Raw genomic sequence first — 20178 nt, 5'->3', positions numbered from 1 at the left:
CCCTAAACTGAGGCTATCGGCAACTGCCTATCTGATAGTCTTGTCTTGCTCTTGAGAAACATTTCAGAAAGAAGACTAAGACAGAAGTAGGAAACTTAGGAAAGCTTATGTTCGTAAAAAAAGTTTAAGATGAAGGCCAGTTATACCCTTCTTGAAGAAGGACTGAGAACTGGTTAAAATTAGCAGATTAAGAGCAATGTTTCTGTGCTTAAGCAAGGAGGAAGAGAACTGTGATTCCCTTCTTGAAGAAGGACTGAGAACTGGTTAAAATTAGCAGGTTAAGAGCAATGTTTCTGTGCTTAAGCAAGGAGGAAGAGAACTGTGATTCCCTTTTTGAAGAAGGACTGAGAACTGGTTAAAATTAGCAGGTTAAGAGCAATGTTTCTGTGCTTAAGCAAGAAGGAACGGGCCTCCTGACCCCGACGAGATTTGAACACACAACCTTCTGATCTGGAGTCAGACGTGCTACCGTTGCGCTACGAGGTCAACTGGCACTGTGAGCTCTCACATTGATTCAGGACCCATGATTTCATATCCTACAAAGACATTTCCATGGACAGCTTTTTTCCATGGACAGCTTTTTGTTCCAATAAAAACATTTCCAAGAAACAACCAACCTCTAAAAGTTACCTTTTTAGCCTTCTTTCATTTCTCCCCCTAAACTGAGGCTATCGGCAACTGCCTATCTGACAGTCCTGTCTTGCTCTTGAGAAACATTTCAGAAAGAAGACTAAGACAGAAGTAGGAAACTCAAGAAAGCTTATGTTCGGAAAAAATTGACATGAAGGCCAGTGATACCCTTCTTGAAGAAGGACTGAGAACTGGTTAAAATTAGCAGATTAAGAGCAATGTTTTTGTGCTTAAGCAAGGAGGAAGAGAACTGTGATTCCCTTCTTGAAGAAGGACTGAGAACTGGTTAAAATTAGCAGGTTAAGAGCAATGTTTCTGTGCTTAAGCAAGGAGGAAATGGACTCCTGACCCAACCTTCTGATCTGGAATTAGACGCGCTACCGTTGCGCCAAGAGGTCAACTGGCACTATGAGCTCTCATATTGATTCAGGACCTTTGATTTCATATCCTAGAAAGACATTTCCATGGACAGCTTTTTTCCATGGACAGCTATTTGTTCCAATAAAAACATTTCCAAGAAACAACCAACCTCTAAAAGTTACCTTTTTAGCCTTCTTTCATTCCTCCCCCTAAACTGAGGCTATCAGCAACTGCCTATCTGATAGTCCTGTCTTGCTCTTGAGAAACATTTCAGGAAGAAGACTAAGACAGAAGTAGGAAACTTAATAAAGCTTATGTTCGTAAAAGATTGACATGTTGGCCAGTGATACCCTACTTGAAGAAGGACTGAGAACTGGTTAAGAGCAATGTTTCTGTGCTTAAGCAAGGAGGAAATGGACTCCTGACCCCGACGTGATTTGAACACGCAACCTTCTGATCCGGAATTAGACGCGCTACCGTTGCGCCAAGAGGTCAACTGGCACTATGAGCTCTCACATTGATTCAGGACCTTTGATTTCATATCCTAGAAAGACATTTCCATGGACAGCTTTTTTCCATGGACAGCTATTTCTTCCAATAAAAACATTTCCAAGAAACAACCAACCTAAAAAGGTCACTTTTAGAGGTTGGTTGTTTCTTGGAAATGTTTTTATTGGAACAAATAGCTGTCCATGGAAAAAAGCTGTCCATGGAAATGTCTTTCTAGGATATGAAATCAAGGGTCCTGAATCAATGTGAGAGCGCACAATTCCTGTTGACCTCGTGGCGCAATGGTAGCGCTTCTGACTCCAGATCAGAAGGTTGCGTGTTCAAATCACGTCAGGGTCAGGAGTCCTTTTGCTCCTTGCTTAAGCACAGAAACATTGCTCTAAAGCTGCTAATTTTAACCCGTTCTCATTCCTTTTTCAAGAAGGGTATCACTGGCCTTCATGTAAAACTTTTACGAACATAAGCTTTCCTAAGTTTCCTACTTCTGTCTTAGTCTTCTTTCTGATATGTTTCTCAAGAGCAAGACAGGACTATCAGATAGGCAGTTGCCGATAGCCTCAGTTTAGGGGGAGGAATGAAAGAAGGCTAAGAAGGTCAAGAGCAAGACAGGACTATCAGATAGGCAGTTGCCGATAGCCTCAGTTTAGGGGGAGGAATGAAAGAAGGCTAAAAAGGTAACTTTTAGAGGTTGGTTGTTTCTTGGAAATGTTTTTATTGCAACAAAAAGTTGTCCATGGAAAAAAGCTATCCATGGAAATGTCTTCCCAGGATATGAAATCATGGGTCCTGATTCAATGTGAGAGCTCACAGTGCCAGTTGACCTCGTGGCGCAACGGTAGCGTGTCTGACTCCAGATCAGAAGGTTGTGTGTTCAAATCTCTTCGGGGTCAGGAGTCCTTTTCCTCCTTGCTTAAGCACAGAAACATTGCTCTTAACCTGCTAATTTTAACCAGTTCTCAGTCCTTCTTCAAGAAGGGTATCACTGGCTTTCATGTCAATTTTTTACGAACATAAGCTTTCCTAAGTTTCCTGCCCCTGTCTTAGTCTTCTTTCTGAAATGTTTCTAAAGAGCAAGACAGGACTATCAGATAGGCAGTTGCCGATAGCTTCAGTTTAGGGGAATACATGAAAGAAGTCTAAAAAGGTAACTTTTAGAGGTTGGTTGTTTCTTGGAAATATTTTTATTGGAACAAAAAGCTGTGCATTGAAAAAAGCTGTCCATGGAAATTTCTCTCTAGGATATGAAATCAAAGGTCCTGAATCAATGTGAGAGCTCACAGTGCCAGTTGACCTCGTGGCGCAACAGTAGTGCGTCTGACTCCAGATCAGAAGGTTGCGTATTCAAATCACGTCGGGGTCAGGAGGCCCTTTCCTTCTTGCTTAAGCACAGAAACATTGCTCTTAACCTGCTTATTTTAACCAGTTCTCAGTCCTTCTTCAAGAAGGGAATCACAGTCCTCTACCTCCTTGCTTAAGCAGGGAAACATTGCTCTTAACCTGCTAATCTTAACCAGTTCTCAGTCCTTCTTCAAGTAGGGTATCACTGGCCTTCTTGTCAATCTTTTACGAAAATAAGCTTTATTAAGTTTCCTACTTCTGTCTTAGTCTTCTTTCTGAAATGTTTCTCAAGAGCCAGACAGGACTATCAGATAGGCAGTTGCCAATAGCCTCAGTTTAGGGGGAGAAATGAAAGAAGGCTAAGAAGGGCAAGAGCAAGACAGGACTATCAGATAGGCAGTTGCCTATAGCCTCAGTTTAGGGGGAGGAATGAAAGAAGGCTAAAAAGGTAACTTTTAGAGGTTGGTTGTTTCTTGGAAATGTTTTTATTGGAACAAATAGCTGTCCATGGAAAAAAGCTGTCCATGGAAATGTCTTTCTAGGAGATGAAATCAAGGGTCCTGAATCAATGTGAGAGCTCACAGTGCCAGTTGACCTCGTGGCGCAACGGTAGCGCGTCTGACTCCAGATCAGAAGGTTGCGTGTTCAAATCACGTTCGGGTCAGGAGGCCCTTTCCTTCTTGTTTAAGAACAGAAAAATTGCTCTTAACCTGCTAATTTTAACCATTTCTCAGTCCTTCTTCAAGAAGGGTATCACTGGCCTTCGTGTCAATATTTTACGAACTTCAGCTTTCCTAAGTTTCCAACCTCTGTCTTAGTCTTCTTTCTGAAATTTTTCTCAATAGCAAGACAGGACTATCAGATAGGCAGTTGCTGATAGACTCAGTTTAGGAGAAGAAATGAAAAAAGGCTAAGAAGGTCAAGAGCAAGACAGGACTATCAGATAGGCAGTTGCCGATAGCCTCAGTTTCGGGGGAGGAATGAAAGAAGGCTAAAAAGGTAACTTTTAGAGGTTGGTTGTTTCTTGGATATGTTTTTATTGGAACAAAAAGCTGTCCATTGAAAAAAGCTGTCCATGGAAATGTCGCTCTAGGATATGAAATCAAAGGTCCTGAATCAAAGTGAGAGCTCATAGTGCCAGTTGACCTCGTGGCGCAATGGTAGCGCGTCTGACTCCAGATCAGAAGGTTGCGTGTTCCAATCACGTCGGGGACAAAGACCTAAGTAAAGGGCAAAACAAGCATAGCTTCCCCTTCGGGAAATCGGAGCCTGGTAGCCTGCATGACAGGCAGGAATACTCACCACTATACTAACGAGGAACAACGTATGCTTGCTGCTCCAGGGTAATGTCCTTAAAGGCTCAGCGTTTAATAGTTCTGGAGGGAGAACTAATCGCTTTAGCTCAGCGCTAGGGATCAAAGGCGTAATCATTATCCCTCTGGAAACAGAGGACTCTGAATCCAGTGATCTGAGATCAAATCTCGGTGGGACCTTTCTTTACTTTCCTCTCATTACTCAGTACTGTATTAAAATTATTTAACCTTCTTCCAGATGTGAGCTTTTCAAATCCATAAATGCTGCTTCCATACCTATTTGTTTTATTGCCCCAAGGTGCAATTAGTTGAGAACTTGGATGAAAACTCATGCCTCAAAGGAACCCAGAGCACTCACATCTCCCCCGGAGCCATTAAGTCAAACATATGGGTTATCCAGGATTAGAAAATAAAGTTAAATTGCCTCTTTCTTCCAGAAACAGTGCCAGCTCTGGCTAGTATAGAGTGGAGTTCCTGATTGGTTAACCTCTCTGTGAATATCCCTGGCTTTTGCAGCTCGGTGCAGATTATGGTGTATGCTGCTCTGTGCCTATGTTTCAGATCTAGGGAAGGATTAAGGCAAGATAGCAAGGGTCAGTTTTGTAGTTCTTCCTGTTCATCCTATTCATCACAGAGAACATCTGAATCCTGTGGATCCCTCCTCAAGGATTGTATTCCAGATTGTCCGCGCAACATCTTAGCAGGTGGTAATACAGCGCCCATACTGAGAGAGGGACGAGAGGTTCCCCTGCATTAAAAGGGGAAGCGCTGATTAGTTAGCTGGCGGCAGGTACCTGCTTCAACCGATCCATATTCTGGGCATGTAACGTGAGCTGAAATAGCAAGTAAAAGCAAATGCTACGCGCCTTAGACCGCTCGGCCACGCTACCACAGGAGGTTGCTGCTTTCCGACACTACCTGGGGACAAAGACCTAAGTAAAGGGCAAAACAAGCATAGCTTCCCCTCGGGAAATCGGAGCCTGGTCACCTGCATGACAGGCAGGAATACTCACCACTATACTAACGAGGAACAACGTATGTCTACTGCTCCATGGTAATGTCCTTAAAGGGTCAGCGTTTAATAGTTCTGGAGGGAGAATTAATCGCTTTAGCTCAGCGCTAGGGATCAAAGGTGTAATCGTTATCCCTCTGGAAACCGGAAAAGAGGCCTAATGGCAGCAGTGGGATTTGAACCCACGCCTCCAAAGAGACTGAAGCCTAAATCCAGCGCCTTAGACCGCTCGGCCACGCTACCACACACAACTCCTGCTTTTCAACGCTACCTGAGGACGCAGACCTAAGTACGGGGCGAAATAATCATAGCAACCCCGTCTGGGAAGCGTACCCCGGTTTTCTGGAGATCTGGAGGAAGAATTAAAAGTTTTAGTGTGGCAAGTGGGGGAACTTAATGGTTCCATGGTGTAATGGTTAGCACTCTGGACTCTGAATCCAGTGATCCAAGTTCAAATCTCGGTGGGACCTTTCTTTACTTTCCTCTCATTACTCAGTACTGTATTAAAATTATTTAACCTTCTTCCAGATGTGAGCTTTTCAAATCCATAAATGGTGTACGCTGCTCTGTGCCTCTGTTTCAGATCTAGGGAAGGATTAAGGCAAGATAGCAAGGGTCAGTTTTGTAGTTCTTCCTGTTCATCCTGTTCATCACAGAGTACATCTGATCCCTGGGGATCCCTCCTCAAGGATTGTATTCCAGATTGTCCGCGCAACATCTTAGCAGGTGGTAATACAGCGCCCATACTGAGAGAGGGACGAGAGGTTCTCCTGCATTAAAAGGGGAAGCTCTGATTAGTTAGCTGGCGGCAGGTACCTGCCTCAACCAATCCATATTATGGGCACGTAACATGAGCTGAAAGAGCAAGTAAAAGCAAAAACTACTCAATGGCAACGGTGAGATTCAAACCCACACCCCCGAAGAGACTGGAGCCTTAATCCAGCACCTAAGACCGCTCGGCCACACTACCACATGGTGTTGCTGCTTTCCGACCCTACCTGGGGACACAGACCTAGGCAGGAATACTCACCACTATACTAACGAGGAACAACGTATGCCTGCTACTCCATGGTAATGTCCTTAAAGAGTCAGCATTTAATAGTTCTGGAGGGAGAATTAATCGCTTTAGCTCAGCGCTAGGGAAGGTATTAAAATTATTTAACCTTCTTCCAGATGTGAGCTTTTCAAATCCATAAATGCTGCTTCCATACCTTTGTGCTCTGTCGCCCCAAGGTGCAATTAGTTGAGAACTTGGATGAAAACTCATGCCTCAAAGGAACCCAGAGCACTCACATCCCCCCGGGAGCCATAATGCCAGACATATGGGTTATCCAGGATTAGAAAATAAAGTTAAATTGCCTCTTTCTTCCAGAAACAGTGCCAGCTCTGGCTAGTATAGAGTGGAGTTCCTGATTGGTTAACCTCTCTGTGAATATCACTGGCTTTTGCAGCTCGGTGCAGATTATGGTGTACGCTGCTCTGTGCCTATGTTTCAGATCTAGGGAAGGATTAAGGCAAGACAGCAAGGGTCAGTTTTGTAGTTCTTCCTGTTCACCCTATTCATCACAGAGTACATCTAATCCCTGGGGATCCCTCCTCAAGGATTGTATTCCAGATTGTCCGCGCAACATTTTAGCAGGTGGTAATACAGCGCCCATACTGAGAGAGGGACGAGAGATTCTCCTGCATTAAAAGGGGAAGCGCTGATTAGTTAGCTGGCGGCAGGTACCTGCCTCAACCAATCCATATCCTGGGCATGTAACGTGAGCTGAAAGAGCAAGTAAAAGCAAAAGCTACTCAATGGCAATGGTGGGATTCGAACCAACACCCCCGAAGAGAATGGAGCCTTAATCCAGCACCTTAGACCGCTCAGCCACACTACCACATGGTGTTGCTGCTTTCCGACCCTACCTGGGGACACAGACATAAGTAAAGGGCAAAACAAGCATAGCTTCCCCTTCGGGAATTTGGAGCCTGGTCACCTGCATGACAGGCAGGAATACTCACAACTATACTAACGAGGAACAATGTATGCCTGCTGTTCCATGGTAATGTCCTTAAAGGGTCAGCGTTTAATAGTTCTGGAGTGAGAATTAATCGCTTTAGCTCAGTGCTAGGGATCAAAGGTGTAATCGTTATCCCTCTGGAAACAGCAAAAGGGGCCTTATGGATTCAAACCCACGCCTCCAAAGAGACTGGAGCTAGCTCTAACCAGCTGAGCTAACCAGCTGAGCTAACCGGCCACGTTGCACATATTGGCTGCCCCGGCCGACACCAGTGGGGAACTCACATGTGTCCTAGTCCTTAGAATAGGTACTGATAGTAGTGTGGAGAAAGGGAAGGGTGTCTCTTTCTCTGTCCTTGTCAGAGGCGACATCACGAGTGCTAGGGCTGACTGTGAACTGGGAACTGTATTTGAAACTTTATTCCACAAGAGAAGGAATCAGAAAGTATAGGAAATAACACGGCACCTGGAAGAGTTTGCAATCTAAAAGTCATAGGCCTTAGGCATGGGCTATACGGGGCCTTGTTGTAGCGCCAGTGATTGAGGGAAAGCTGCAGTCCGCATTTCAGCTGCAACTAACTCATGACTTTGGGCAAACGGGTCCCAGGTGACAAAATCAGTCGCTGACCGTCTACGTTACAAGTTATTGACTCTGGTATATGCTGTGCTGCAAACTAATGTCATGAATCCATTGGATAAGGCTCTGGCCGTGGACATCTCCCGTACGGATGTTTGTTTCCCCTGGCCAATCTCAGCGGGCTCCTTTCGGCATGTGGTTTCGGCCTATTCGCTCCATGGATTGGGGATATCTACAGAGTTTTTCAGCTTAAACCTTCAGGAAACTGAGGTAGAATAAGTGTGGGTTCTCTCGGTGCAACGACTTAATGGCTTCTTTTTCTGTAGATCTCTTTTTAAAATTCCCTCTTTATTTCCATGGAGTCTCTGGAGACTTAAGACTTTCGATTCCTTCTACCTTTAAGGTTCCTTACGCTCCCTCTAGTATTTTACATCCTTTTTCCTTAGTTTTCTAACTCATGACTTTGGGCAAACGGGTCCCAGGTGACAAAATCAGTCGCTGAACGTCTACGTTATGCTCTGCTGCAAACTAATGTCAGGAATCCATTAAATAAGGCTCTGTCCGTGGGCATCTCCCGTACGGACGTATGTTTCCCCTGGCCAATCTCAGCGGGCTCCTTTCGGCATGTGGTTTCGGCCTATTCGCTCCATGGATTTGGGATATCTACAGAGTTTTTCAGCTTAAACCTTCAGGAAACTGAGGTAGAATAAGTGTGGGTTCTCTTGGTGCAACGACTTAATGGCTTCTTTTTCTGTAGATCTCTTTTTAAAATTCCATCTTTATTTCCATGGAGTCTCTGGAGACTCTTGAGACTTAAGACTTTGGATTTCTTTTTCCTGAGTTTTCTTTGGTGCCCAAAGAAAAAAGGTGCCTCCCCGTCGGGGAATCGAACCCTGGTCTCCTGCGTGACAGGCGGGGTTACTCACCACTACACTAACGAGGAATGGGTATGGTGCTTGCCATCACGGTAACCTGCTTAAATGAAGACAGCAGCAATTTCCACCCACCAGATCTAGGCAGTAGGGAGAAAAAGGAGTTTGAGACTGGTACGGTCAAAAAAGAGAAGACGGACTGGCCCATACGGGGATCGAACCGGCGACCTTGGCGTTATCAGCACCATGCTCTAACCAGCTGAGCTAACCGGCCACATTGCGCATGTTTGCTACCCCGACCGACACCAGTGGGGATCTCATATGTGTCCCAGTCCTTAGAATAGGTACTGATAGCAGTGTGGAGAAAGGGAAGGGTGTCTCTTTCTCTGTCCTTGTCTGAGGTGATATCACGAGTGCTAGGGCTGACTGTGAACTGGGAACTGTATTCGAAACTTTATTCCACAAGAGAAGGAATCAGAAAGTATAGGAAATAACACGGCACCTGGAAGAGTTTGCAATCTAAGAGCCATAGGCCTTAGGCATGGGCTACACGGGGCCTTGTTGTAGCGCCAGTGATTGAGGGAAAGCTGCAGTCCGCATTTCAGCTGCAACTAACTCATGAGTTTGTGGTTTCGGCCTATTCGCTCCATGGATTGGGGATATCTACAGAGTTTTTCAGCTTAAACCTTCAGGAAACTGAGGTAGGATAAGTGTGGGTTCTCTCGGTGCAACGACTTAATGGCTTCTTTTTTTGTAGATCTCTTTTTAAATTTCCATCTTTATTTCCATGGAGTCTCTGGAGACTTAAGACTTTGGATTCCTTCTACCTTTAAGGTTCCTTAAGCTCCCTCTTGGATTTTACCTCCTTTTTCCTTAGTTTTCTAACTCATGACTTTGGGAAAACGGGTCCCAGGTGACAAAATCAGTCGCTGAACGTCTACGTTATGCTCTGCTGCAAACTAATGTCAGGAATCCATTAAATAAGGCTCTGTCCGTGGGCATCTCCCGTACGGACGTTTGTTTCCCCTGGCCAATCTCAGCGGGCTCCTTTCGGCATGTGGTTTCGGCCTATTCGCTCCATGGATTGGGGATATCTACAGAGTTTTTCAGCTTAAACCTTCAGGAAACTGAGGTAGGATAAGTGTGGGTTCTCTCGGTGCAACGACTTAATGGCTTCTTTTTTTTTGTAGATCTTTTATTTTAAATTCCATCTTTATTTCCATGGAGTCTCTGGAGACTCTGGAGACTTAAGACTTTGGATTCCTTTTTCCTGAGTTTTCTTTGGTGCACAAAGAAAACAGGTGCTTTCCCGTCGGGGAATCGAACCCCGTTCTCCCGCGTGACAGGCAAGGATACTAACCACTATACTAACGAGGAATGGGTATGGTGCCTGCCATCACAGTAACTTGCTTAAATGAAGACAGCAGCAATTTCCACCCACCAGATCTAGGCAGTAGGAATAAAAAGGAGTTTGAGACTGCTACGGTCTAAAAAGAGAAGACGGACTGGCCCGTACGGGGATCAAACCCGCGACCTTGGCGTTATTAGCACCACGCTCTAACCAGCTGAGCTAACCGGCCACGTCATGCATGTTGGCTGCCCCGGCCGACACCAGTGGGGATCTCACATGTGTCCCAGTCCTTAGAATAGGTACTGATAGCAGTGTGGAGAAAGAGAAGGGTGTCTCTTTCTCTGTCCTTGTCAGAGGTGACATCACGAGTGCTGGGGCTGACTGTGAACTGGAAACTGTTTCCCCTGGCCAATATCAGCGGGCTCCTTTCAGGAAAAGCACTCCAGACCCTTGACATGATTTGAACACGCAACCTTCTGAGCAGGAGTCAGACTCGCTACCTTTGCGCCACAAGATAAACTGGCACTGTGAGCTCTCACATTGATTCAGGACCCTTGATTCCATATCCTAGAAAGACATTTCCATGGACAGCTTATTGCTCCTTTAAAAACATTTCCAAGAAACAACCAACCTCTAAAAGTGACCTTTTTAGCCTTCTTTCATTTCTCCCCTAAACTGAGGCTATCAGCTACTGCCTATCTGATAGTCCTGTCTTGCTTTTGAGAAACATTTCAGAAAGAAGACTAAGACAGAAGTAGGAAACTTAGGAAAGTTTATGTTCGTACAAAATTGACATGAAGGCCTGTGATTCCCTTCTTGAAGAAGGACTGAGAACTGGTTAAAATTAGTAGGTTAAGAGCAATGTTTCTGTATGTAAGCATACTCACCTCGACTTGATTTCAACACACAACCTTCTGATCTGGAGTCAGACGCGCTACCGTTGCGCCATGAGGTCAACTGGCACTGTGGGCTCTCACATTGATTCAGGACCCTTGATTTCATATCCTAGAAAGACGTTTCCATGGACAGCTTTTTTCCATGGACAGCTTATTGTTCCAATAAAAACATTTCCAAGAAACAACCAACCTCTAAAAGTGACCTTCTTAGCCTTCTTTCATTCCTCCCCCTAAACTGAGGCTATCGGCAACTTCCTATCTGATAGTCCTGTCTTGGTCTTGAGAAACATTTCAGAAAGAAGACTAAGACAGAAGTAGGAAACTTAGGAAAGCTCATGTTCGTAAAAAATTGACATGAAGGACAGTGATACCATTCTAGAACAGACCCTTAAAGGACATTACCATGGGTCTGTAGGTGTAAGTCATTCCTCGTCACTATTGTGATAGGCGTCCCCATCTGTCAAGCGGAAAACCGGGGTACGGTTCCCAGATGGGGTGGCTATGCTTATTTCACCCCTTATACCCCGTGCTAACCATTACACCATGGAACCATTAAGAACCTACACCTGTCACACTAAAACTTTTAATTCTTCCTCCATATCTATTAAGCACTGATCCTCTATACTAGCCAGAGCTGGCACTGTTTCTGGAAGAAAGAGGCAATTTAACTTTTTTTCTAATCCTGGATAACCCATATGTCTGGCATTATGTCTCCCGGGGGGATGTGAGTGCTCTGGGTTCCTTTGAGGCATGAGTTTTCATCCAAGATCTCAACTAATTGCACCTTGGGGCGACAGAACACAAAGGTATGGAAGCAGCATTTATGGAATTGAAAAGCTCACATCGGGAAGAAGGTTAAAGGGGTACTCCAATGAAAATCTTTTTTCTTTTAAATCAACTGGTGGCAGAAAGTTAAACATATTTGTAAATTACTTCTATTAAAAACATCTTAATCCTTCCAGTACTTATTAGCTGCTGAATGCTACAGAGGAAATTCCTTTCTTTTTGGAACACTGATGACAACACGAGCACAGTGCTCTCTGCTGACATCTCTGTCCATTTTAGCAACCATGCATAGCAGATGCATAGCAGATGCATAGCAGATGTATAGCAGATGCATAGCAGATGTATAGCCGATGTATAGCAGATGTATGCTAAGGGCAGCATGGTGGCTCAGTGGTTAGCACTGATGACTTGCTGTGCTGGGGACTTGGTTTCAAATCCCTCTAAGGACAACATTAAGAAAAGTGTAATTATTATTATTAGAGATGAGCGAATTTACAGTAAATTCGATTCGTCACAAACTTCTCGGCTCGGCAGTTGATGCCTTATCCTGCGTAAATTATTTCAGCCTTCAGGTGCTCCGGTGGGCTGGAAAAGGTGGATACATTCCTAGGAAAGAGTCTCCTAGGACTGCATCCACCTTTTCCAGCCCTCTGGAGCACCTGAAAGCTGAAATAATTTACGCAGGAAAAGTCATCAACTGCCGAGCCGAAAAGTTCATGACGAATGGAATTTACTGTAAGTTCGCTCATCTCTAATTATTATAATAACATCAGCAGAGAGAACTGTGGTCGTAATGTCATCAGAGAGCATTCCAAAAAGAAAAGAATTTCCTCTGTAGTATTCAGCAGCTAATAAGTACAGGAAGGATTAAGATTTTTTTAATAGAAGTAATTTACAAATATGTTTATCTTTCTGCCACCAGTTGATTTAAAAGAAGAAATGTTTTCACCGGAGTACCCCTTTAAATACTTTTAATACAGTACTGAGTAATGAGAGGAAAGTAAAGAAAGGTCCCACTGAGATTTGAAATCAGATCACTGGATTCAGAGTCCAGAGTGCTAACCATTACACCATGGAACCATTAGGTACCTCCACCTGCCACACTAAAACTTTTTATTCTTCCTCCAGATCTATTAAGCACTGACCCTTAAAGGACATTACCATGGGGCTGTAGGTGTAAGTCATTCCTTGTTAATGTTGTGATAGGCGTCCCCATCTGTAAAGCGGAAAACCGGGGTATGGTTCCCAGACGGGGTGGCTATACTTATTTCGCCCCTTATTTCAGATATGTGTGTGGTAGTGTGGCCGAGCGGTCTAAGGCGCTGGATTAAGGCTCCAGTCTCTTCGGAGGTGTGATTTTGAATCCCACTGCTGCCAATAGGCACCTTTTGCTGTTTCCAGAGTGATAACAATTACACCTTTGATCCTAGCTGAGCTAAAGCGATTAATTCTCCCTCCAGAACTATTAAACGCTGACCCTTTAAGGACATTACCATGGAGCAGCAGGCATACTTTGTTCCCCGTTAGTATAGTGGTGAGTATTCCCACCTGTCATGCAGGTGACCAAGCTCCGATTTCCCGACGGGGAAGCTATGATTGTTTTACCCTTTACCAGAAGAACCTTTTACCCTTTACCAGAATATGGATTGGTTGAAGCAGGTACCTGCCGCCAGCTAACTAATCGGCACTTCCCTGTTTAATGCAGGAGAACCGCTCGTCCTACATACAGCCTCTATAGGGGTATAGAACACTTTGCTGTGTCCTAAAACACATATGGAGTGTGCTGGGGTAGTGACATTATACTGTTATTCAGAATAGCATGCAGATTACCGGCATCGCTCTTAGAATCACTGCCGCACAGCAGCACAATGACAGAGCCTGGTGGTGGCATCAGTGTCTGGAGACCATATAGTGACTGAATGACATAGCGTGGAGGTGTTGGCAGCATGAGGACACCATATAGTGGCTGAATGGCACAGCATGGTGGTTTTGGCAGCATGAGGACACCATATAGTGGCTGAATGGCACAGCGTGGAGGTGTTGGCAGCATGAGGACACCATATAGTGGGTGAATGGCACAGCGTGGAGGTGTTGGCAGCATGAGGACACCATATAGTGGCTGAATGGCACAGTGTGGAGGTGTTGGCAGCATGAGGACACCATATAGTGGCTGAATGGCACAGCGTGGAGGTGTTGGCAGCGTGAGGACACCATATAGTGGGTGAATGGCACAACGTGGAGGTGTTGGCAGCATGAGGACACCATATAGTGGCTGAATGGCACAGCATGGAGGTGTTGGCAGCATGAGGACACCATATAGTGGCTGAATGGCACAGCGTGGAGTTGGCTGATGCACGAATACACTGCACACCAGGGCTTCACAATCCCCCCCAAAAAACGACACAATATGAGAAATGTTTGACAAAGATTTCTCATAGGTAGCACTATCATAGGTAGCGCTATCCAAAAATTTTAAATTCCCAGACCCAGGCCCCACCTCTGTGGCATCAGGAACCCATTTATTGCCTGAAGGACACAGCCTGGAGTTGGCTGATGCACCAGTACACACAGGGCTTCACAATCCCCCCCAGAAAACCACAAAATCTTCTGAAATTGGCTAACGAAATACCTTTGTGTAATAACAAGCGAATATTCAAAATTTCCGAAGACTCTATGCTTGAAAATTTGTTAAAAAATTGAAATTACAAGACCCAGGCCCCACCTCTGCTGCATCAGTAACCCATAGATTGCCTGAAAGATACAGCCTGGAGTAGGTTGATGCACGATTACACACCAGGGCTTCACAATCACCCCCAGAAAACAACATTTTTTTCAAAATTGTTAAAAAAGAATTTGTACCCTTGTGTAACAAGCGCATATCGAAAAATTGTCAAGACTCTATAATGCAGGTCTTCCCTGCATACTCCCAAAGCCGACCTGTAATAAATTGGACTTTACTACCTCGTAACAGCGGGATCTATGTTATAATATTGTAACCTGGTCTTTTTAATATGTAATGACTCTGTGTATTATTGAATGTACTTTGATTTTTTTATTGTTAAATTTATTTTTAATAGACATTTTTTTAAAAAAGATTTTGATAAAATACCCAGAAAAACATAATTTTCACCAAAAATTATGCTGAAGCAGTGTTACGCCCTCAGATGTCCTGGCCGCACTAGTGCTCCACTGAACGCATTGGCGTGTCTCTATCTTTCAAGGACAGCGTGTAACTCACTGAAACCAATTAGTGATAGGGATCTTGGATTGCAATTATTTGCCATCAACGATTAATTAGTCAGCCAGGATTTCCAGCCACCAATGACAGATGGATCTGAGTAGAATGACCATGCTCCTACTACAAAATTTTCTCTATTTTGCTTGGTTGTGAAACCCTCTGGGGATTGTACGGCCCGCTTGACACATACGGCCCTTTGATTGGCTCTGACCGGCCCGCGCTGATTGGGGGACAACTATGCTGCCTAATCTGGGGGACATCTATGATGCCTAATCTGGGGGACAAGTATGCTTCTAATCTGGGGGACATCTATGCTGCCTAATCTGGGTGACATCTATGCTGCCTACTCTGGGGGACAACTATGCTCCTAATCTGGGTGACATCTATGTTGCCTAATCTGGGGGACAAGTATGCTCCTAATCTGGGGGACATCTATGCTGCCTACTCTGGGGGACATCTATGCTGCCTAATCTGGGTGACATCTATGCTGCCTAATCTGGGGGACAACTATGGTCCTAATCTGGGGGACATCTATGCTGCCTAATTTGGGGGACAACTATACTCCCAATATGGGGAAAACTGAAGCTTCTGGTCTTGGGCCTATAATTTTTTGAAGTTTAGCAGTAGCTAAATACATGCTTAATGCAAATGTCAACATTGATCTTTAAATGTAAGGGGTTATGAAACCCTTATGGGTACTGCGAATGACTGCTCCAGACTCATTCTGTGTCTTTCACAAACTACTTGCCTCCCTGGTGCCTCAGGCCTTGGGCCTATGATTTTTTGAAGTTTAGCAGTAGCTAAATACATGCTTAATGCAAATGTAAACATTGATCTTTAAATGTAAGGGGTTATGAAAACCTCTTGGGTACTGCAAATGCATGCTCCAGACTCATTCTGTGTCTTTCAGGAACTACTTGCCTTCCTGGTGCCTCTGGCCTTGGGCCTTAAATTTTTGGATGTTTAGCAGTAGCTAAATACATGCTTAATGCAAATTTCAACAATGATCGTTAAATTCTCGGCGCTCTGCCAGGGCCTTCTCCTACCCCGCCTGGGCCGATCCGAGGACCTCACTAACCAACTCACTAACTAATCCAATCGCTTATAGGGACGGTCGGTGTGTACAAAGGGCAGGGACTTAATAAACGCCAGCTTATGACCCTCACTTCCTGGTAATTCCTTGTTTTAAGATTAAATAATTGCAATCACAGATCCCTATCACGAACTGGTTTCAGCGTGCAACACGCACCTGTCCTTGAAAGATAGAGAGACGCTAATCCGTTCAGTGGAGCGCTAGTGCGGCCCAGGACATCTGAGTCCATAACACACCTGTTATTGCTCGATCTCGCAATTGATCGGGCAAGGTAAGGGGTTATTAAAGCCTCTTGGGTACTGCTGAGGCCTACTCCTGACTGCTCCTGGTGCAATGTATGGGGTTATTAAACACTCTTGGGTAGTGTTATTGTTAAATTTACTGGTAATTTTATCAGTAATAAAATTTAATTTTGCAGAATGCTAACCGTTACACAACGGAACGCTTGTTGCATGTGATTTTTTCATGAAAAAAATAAATAAATAGATGGAGAGGGATTAACTCTGCTTAATCATTTTTGGCGAATAGAATCCTTTTGCCATCTGATTTTTTGGAGACAGATGCACTTACACAATTGTAATAATTTTTTAAATCAAATTTCAAACATTTTGTGGTTTATTACTTTTGAGAAGAATGTCTTTGGGTGGTCCACCGTCCTGCATTATAGAGTCTTCTGAAAGGCTGTATATGCGCTTGTTTAAACAAAAAGGTATTTTGTCAGACAATTTCAAAAACATTTACGTTTTTTTGGGGTGGATTGTGAAGCCCGGGTGTGTACTCGTGCATCAGCCAACTCCAGGCTGTGTCGTTCAGGCAATCTATGGGTTACTGATGCAGCTGAGGTGGGGCCTGGGTCTAGGAATTTCAATTTTTTTTTTAATTCAACAATTGTGTGGTTCATTATTTTTGAGAAGAAAGTCTTTTGGTGGTCCACCATCCTGCCTTATAGAGTCTTCTGAAATGTTGGATATGCGCTTGTGCTTACACAAAGTTGTAAATAAAAATAAAAAATTATACAATTTTGTTGATTTTGGGGCGGATTGTGAAGCCCTGTGTGTACTGGTGCATCAGCCAACTCCAGGCTGTGTCCTTCAGGCAATAAATGGGTTCCTGATGCCGCAGAGGTGGGGCCTGGGAATTTAAAATTTTTGGGTTGCGGGTGCTACAAAAAAAGATGGACACACCCTAATCCGTTCAGTGGAGCACGCCTGCGGCCCCGGACATCTGAGGGCATAACACACCTGTTATTGCTCGATCTCAGGAGAAGGGGGTTCATCATCGGAAGAAGAGAGTTGCAGGTTGCCCTTGAGTCAGCAAGGCGGTAGCACGGTTGGCAGTCAGCGTGGTGTGGCAGTAGTGGAAATTCTGGAGCCAAACGTGCCCGGGGGAGACCACCTGCTTCGCAGCAGCTTACCTTTCCAGGAGTTAGCGGGTTACCAGAACCGGTCGATGAAAGAAAGAGACACGCTAATCCGTTCAGTGGAGCGCGCCTGCGGCCCCGGAAATCAGAGGGTATAACACACCTGGTATTGCTCGATCTCGCAATTGATCGTGCAAAGGTAGGGGGTTATTAAAGCCTCTTGGGTACTGCTGAGGCCTACTCTTGACTGCTCCTGGTGCAATGTATGGGGTAATTAAACACTCTTGGGTAGTGTTTTTTTTTTTTTATTTACTGATAATTTTATCAGTCATAAAATAGAATTTTCCAGAATGCTAATCGTTACACAACGAAACGCTTATTGCGTGTGATTTTTTAATGAAAAAAAATAAAAAATACGGACAGGGATTAACTCTGTTTCATTATTTTGGGAGAAAAAAGTCCTTTGGTGATCTGATCTTTTGGAGACAGATGCGCTTACACACATATTGAATTAGTTTTTGTAAAAAAATTTCAAACATTGTGTGGTTTATTATTTTTGAGAAGAATGTCTTTGGGTGGTCCACCGTCCTGCATTATAGAGTCTTGTGAACTGTTGGATATGCGCTTGTTCTTACACAAAGGTATTTCTTTAAAAAATTTCTAAAATGTTGTTGTTTTTTGGAGGGGATTGTGAAGCCCGGATGTGTACTGGTGCATCAGCCAACTCCAGGCTGTGTCCTTCAGGCAATATATGGGTTCCTGATGCCGCAGAGGTGGGGCCTGGGTCTGAAACTTTCAAATTTTTGGATAGCGGGTGCTACCAATGAGAAATCTTTGACAAAAATGTCATATATTGTGTTGGTTTTTTGGGGGGGATTGTGCAGCCCTGGTGTGCACTCTTGCATCAGCCAACTCCAGGCTGTGTCATGCAGGCAATATATGGGTTACTGATGCCGCAGAGGTGGGGCCTGGTTCTGGAAATTTCAAATTTTTGGATAGCGGGTGCTACCAATGAGAAATCTTTGACAAAAATTTCTCATTGTCTTGATTTTGGAGGGGGGATTGTGAAGCCCTGGTGTGTACTGGTGCATCAGCCAACTCCAGGCTGTGTCCTACAGGCAATATAAGGGTTACTGATGCCACAGAGGTGGGGCCTGCGTCTGGAAATTTCAAATTTTTGGATAGCGGGTGCAATGTTTTTTTGGGGGGGATTGTGAAGCCCTGGTGTGTAGTGTACTAGTGCATCAGCCAACTCCACGCTGTGCCATTCAGCCACTAAATGGTCTCCTCTTGCTGCCAACATGTCCATGCTATGTCATTGAGTCACTACCCTGTTTCCCCGAAAATAAACCCTACCCGAAAGTAAGCCCTAGCAGGATTATCAGGGTGGGCTGCAATATAAGCCCTACCCCGAAAATGAGACCTAGGCCGGGGGTAATCAACTGGTGGACCGCGGTCCAGATCCGGACCGCGGCCGCCAGTAATGCCCTCAGACCCCACTGCAGAGGGGTGGGGGCACTGTAGGAGTGTGGAGGACGACGGGGGAAGGGGAGGATGGGGGGCTGTAGCAGTGTGGAGGATGGGGGGCTGTAGGAGAGTGGAGGATGGGGGGCTTCAGGAGTGTGGAGGATGGGGGGGGCTGCAGGAGTGCAGAGGATGGGGGGCTGTAGCAGTGTGGAGGATGGGGGGCTGCGGGAGTTTGGAGGATGGAGGGTTGTAGCGGTGTGGAAGATGGGGGGGGGGGGGGTGGCATCCTCCACACTGCTACAGCCCCCCATCCTCCACACTGCTACAGCCCCCCATGTTGTTCAACCGTAAATAAATGAGCCCTACCCTGAAAATAAGCCCTAGTGTGTTTTTTTGTGACTAAAATTAATATAAGAACCGGTCTTATTTTCAGAAAAACACGGTATATGGTCTCCTGACACTGATGCCACTACCAGGCTCTGTCATTGTGCTGCTGTGCGGCAGTGATTCTAAGAGCGATGCCGGTAATCTGCATGCTATTCTGAATAACAGTATTATTTCACTACCCCAGCACACTCCATATGTGTTTTAGGACACAGCAAAGTGTTCTATATCCCTATAATGGCTGTATGTAGGCTAGAAATAGCCTTTTTTAACATTGATTCACCACGAATAAATTTGTATTGAAACAAACTTTTCGGGAAAATTCGGCGAATCGGCCAAACCGAATTTTTGAAAAGTTCGCTCATCTCTAATCATCATCAAAAGATGTGTGCACGTCACTGATGTCCTCCTCAGGTTCCACAACAGTGTCTGCTTCAGGACCCTGAACAATTGCAACACCGTTTCCCACGTCACTCTCCGCATCACTACTTGGCCGCCTTGCGGAGCAAGCGACGCATGTCTCCTCACTTTCTTGGCTGCCCATTAGATGATGACTGTCCTCTATTACATTGTCCTCACTAAATCGTGGAGCTGAACCCAAAGCATGAGATACTTCTTTGGGAGAGGGAACAGCATAGGACACAGGCAATGGGATTACGGGGACTGCCAATTGAGTGTTGGGTCTGAGGAACCCACCGACTCTTGACTGGGGTTGTCAGATGTCGCTTGTGATGATGGGGATGAGTGTGCAAACCAATTGACGAGGAGAGATGGGTCAATGACACGACCGCTGGGTGTTAATGGGAGCTCAGGCCTATTGCTGCGACTCCTGCTGCCACTCGCCCCAAGTCTGCTGCCAACTCTGCCTGACATATGTAGGCCTCTGCCCCTTCTCTGTGCACGTCCTGGCACTTCCCTGCCTGACATACCGTGTGGTATAACATTGAATTTAGCACAGAGACAGAAAAAAAGGTAGTACGCTATTT

The 20178-nt window shown here is 44.9% G+C and overlaps 8 non-coding genes across 8 annotated transcripts; 5 read left to right on the top strand and 3 right to left on the bottom strand.

Annotated features, from left to right (window-relative positions):
• Nucleotides 1-414: 414 nt before the first annotated feature.
• On the bottom strand, nt 415-486 carry TRNAW-CCA (transfer RNA tryptophan (anticodon CCA)). Its single transcript has one exon. It is a non-coding gene; the product is annotated as a tRNA-Trp (tRNA).
• A 1281-nt stretch (nt 487-1767) lies between these two features.
• Nucleotides 1768-1839, top strand: TRNAW-CCA (transfer RNA tryptophan (anticodon CCA)). The gene has a single exon. It is a non-coding gene; the product is annotated as a tRNA-Trp (tRNA).
• Nucleotides 1840-2318: 479 nt separating this feature from the next.
• On the top strand, nt 2319-2390 carry TRNAW-CCA (transfer RNA tryptophan (anticodon CCA)). Its single transcript has one exon. It is a non-coding gene; the product is annotated as a tRNA-Trp (tRNA).
• Nucleotides 2391-3430: 1040 nt separating this feature from the next.
• TRNAW-CCA (transfer RNA tryptophan (anticodon CCA)) lies at nt 3431-3502 on the top strand. Its single transcript has one exon. It is a non-coding gene; the product is annotated as a tRNA-Trp (tRNA).
• Nucleotides 3503-3981: 479 nt separating this feature from the next.
• Nucleotides 3982-4053, top strand: TRNAW-CCA (transfer RNA tryptophan (anticodon CCA)). Its single transcript has one exon. It is a non-coding gene; the product is annotated as a tRNA-Trp (tRNA).
• Nucleotides 4054-5324: 1271 nt separating this feature from the next.
• On the bottom strand, nt 5325-5406 carry TRNAL-UAG (transfer RNA leucine (anticodon UAG)). Its single transcript has one exon. It is a non-coding gene; the product is annotated as a tRNA-Leu (tRNA).
• Nucleotides 5407-5561: 155 nt separating this feature from the next.
• TRNAQ-CUG (transfer RNA glutamine (anticodon CUG)) lies at nt 5562-5633 on the top strand. Its single transcript has one exon. It is a non-coding gene; the product is annotated as a tRNA-Gln (tRNA).
• A 3184-nt stretch (nt 5634-8817) lies between these two features.
• On the bottom strand, nt 8818-8891 carry TRNAI-GAU (transfer RNA isoleucine (anticodon GAU)). Its single transcript has one exon. It is a non-coding gene; the product is annotated as a tRNA-Ile (tRNA).
• Between the last annotated feature and the right edge of the window lie 11287 nt (nt 8892-20178).

Source organism: Hyla sarda, chromosome 4 (genome assembly GCF_029499605.1).
Source record: "Hyla sarda isolate aHylSar1 chromosome 4, aHylSar1.hap1, whole genome shotgun sequence".
Lineage (NCBI taxonomy): Eukaryota > Metazoa > Chordata > Amphibia > Anura > Hylidae > Hyla > Hyla sarda.
The sequence above is the reverse complement of the archived record's forward strand: the minus strand, read 5'-3'. Positions and strand labels throughout refer to the sequence as shown.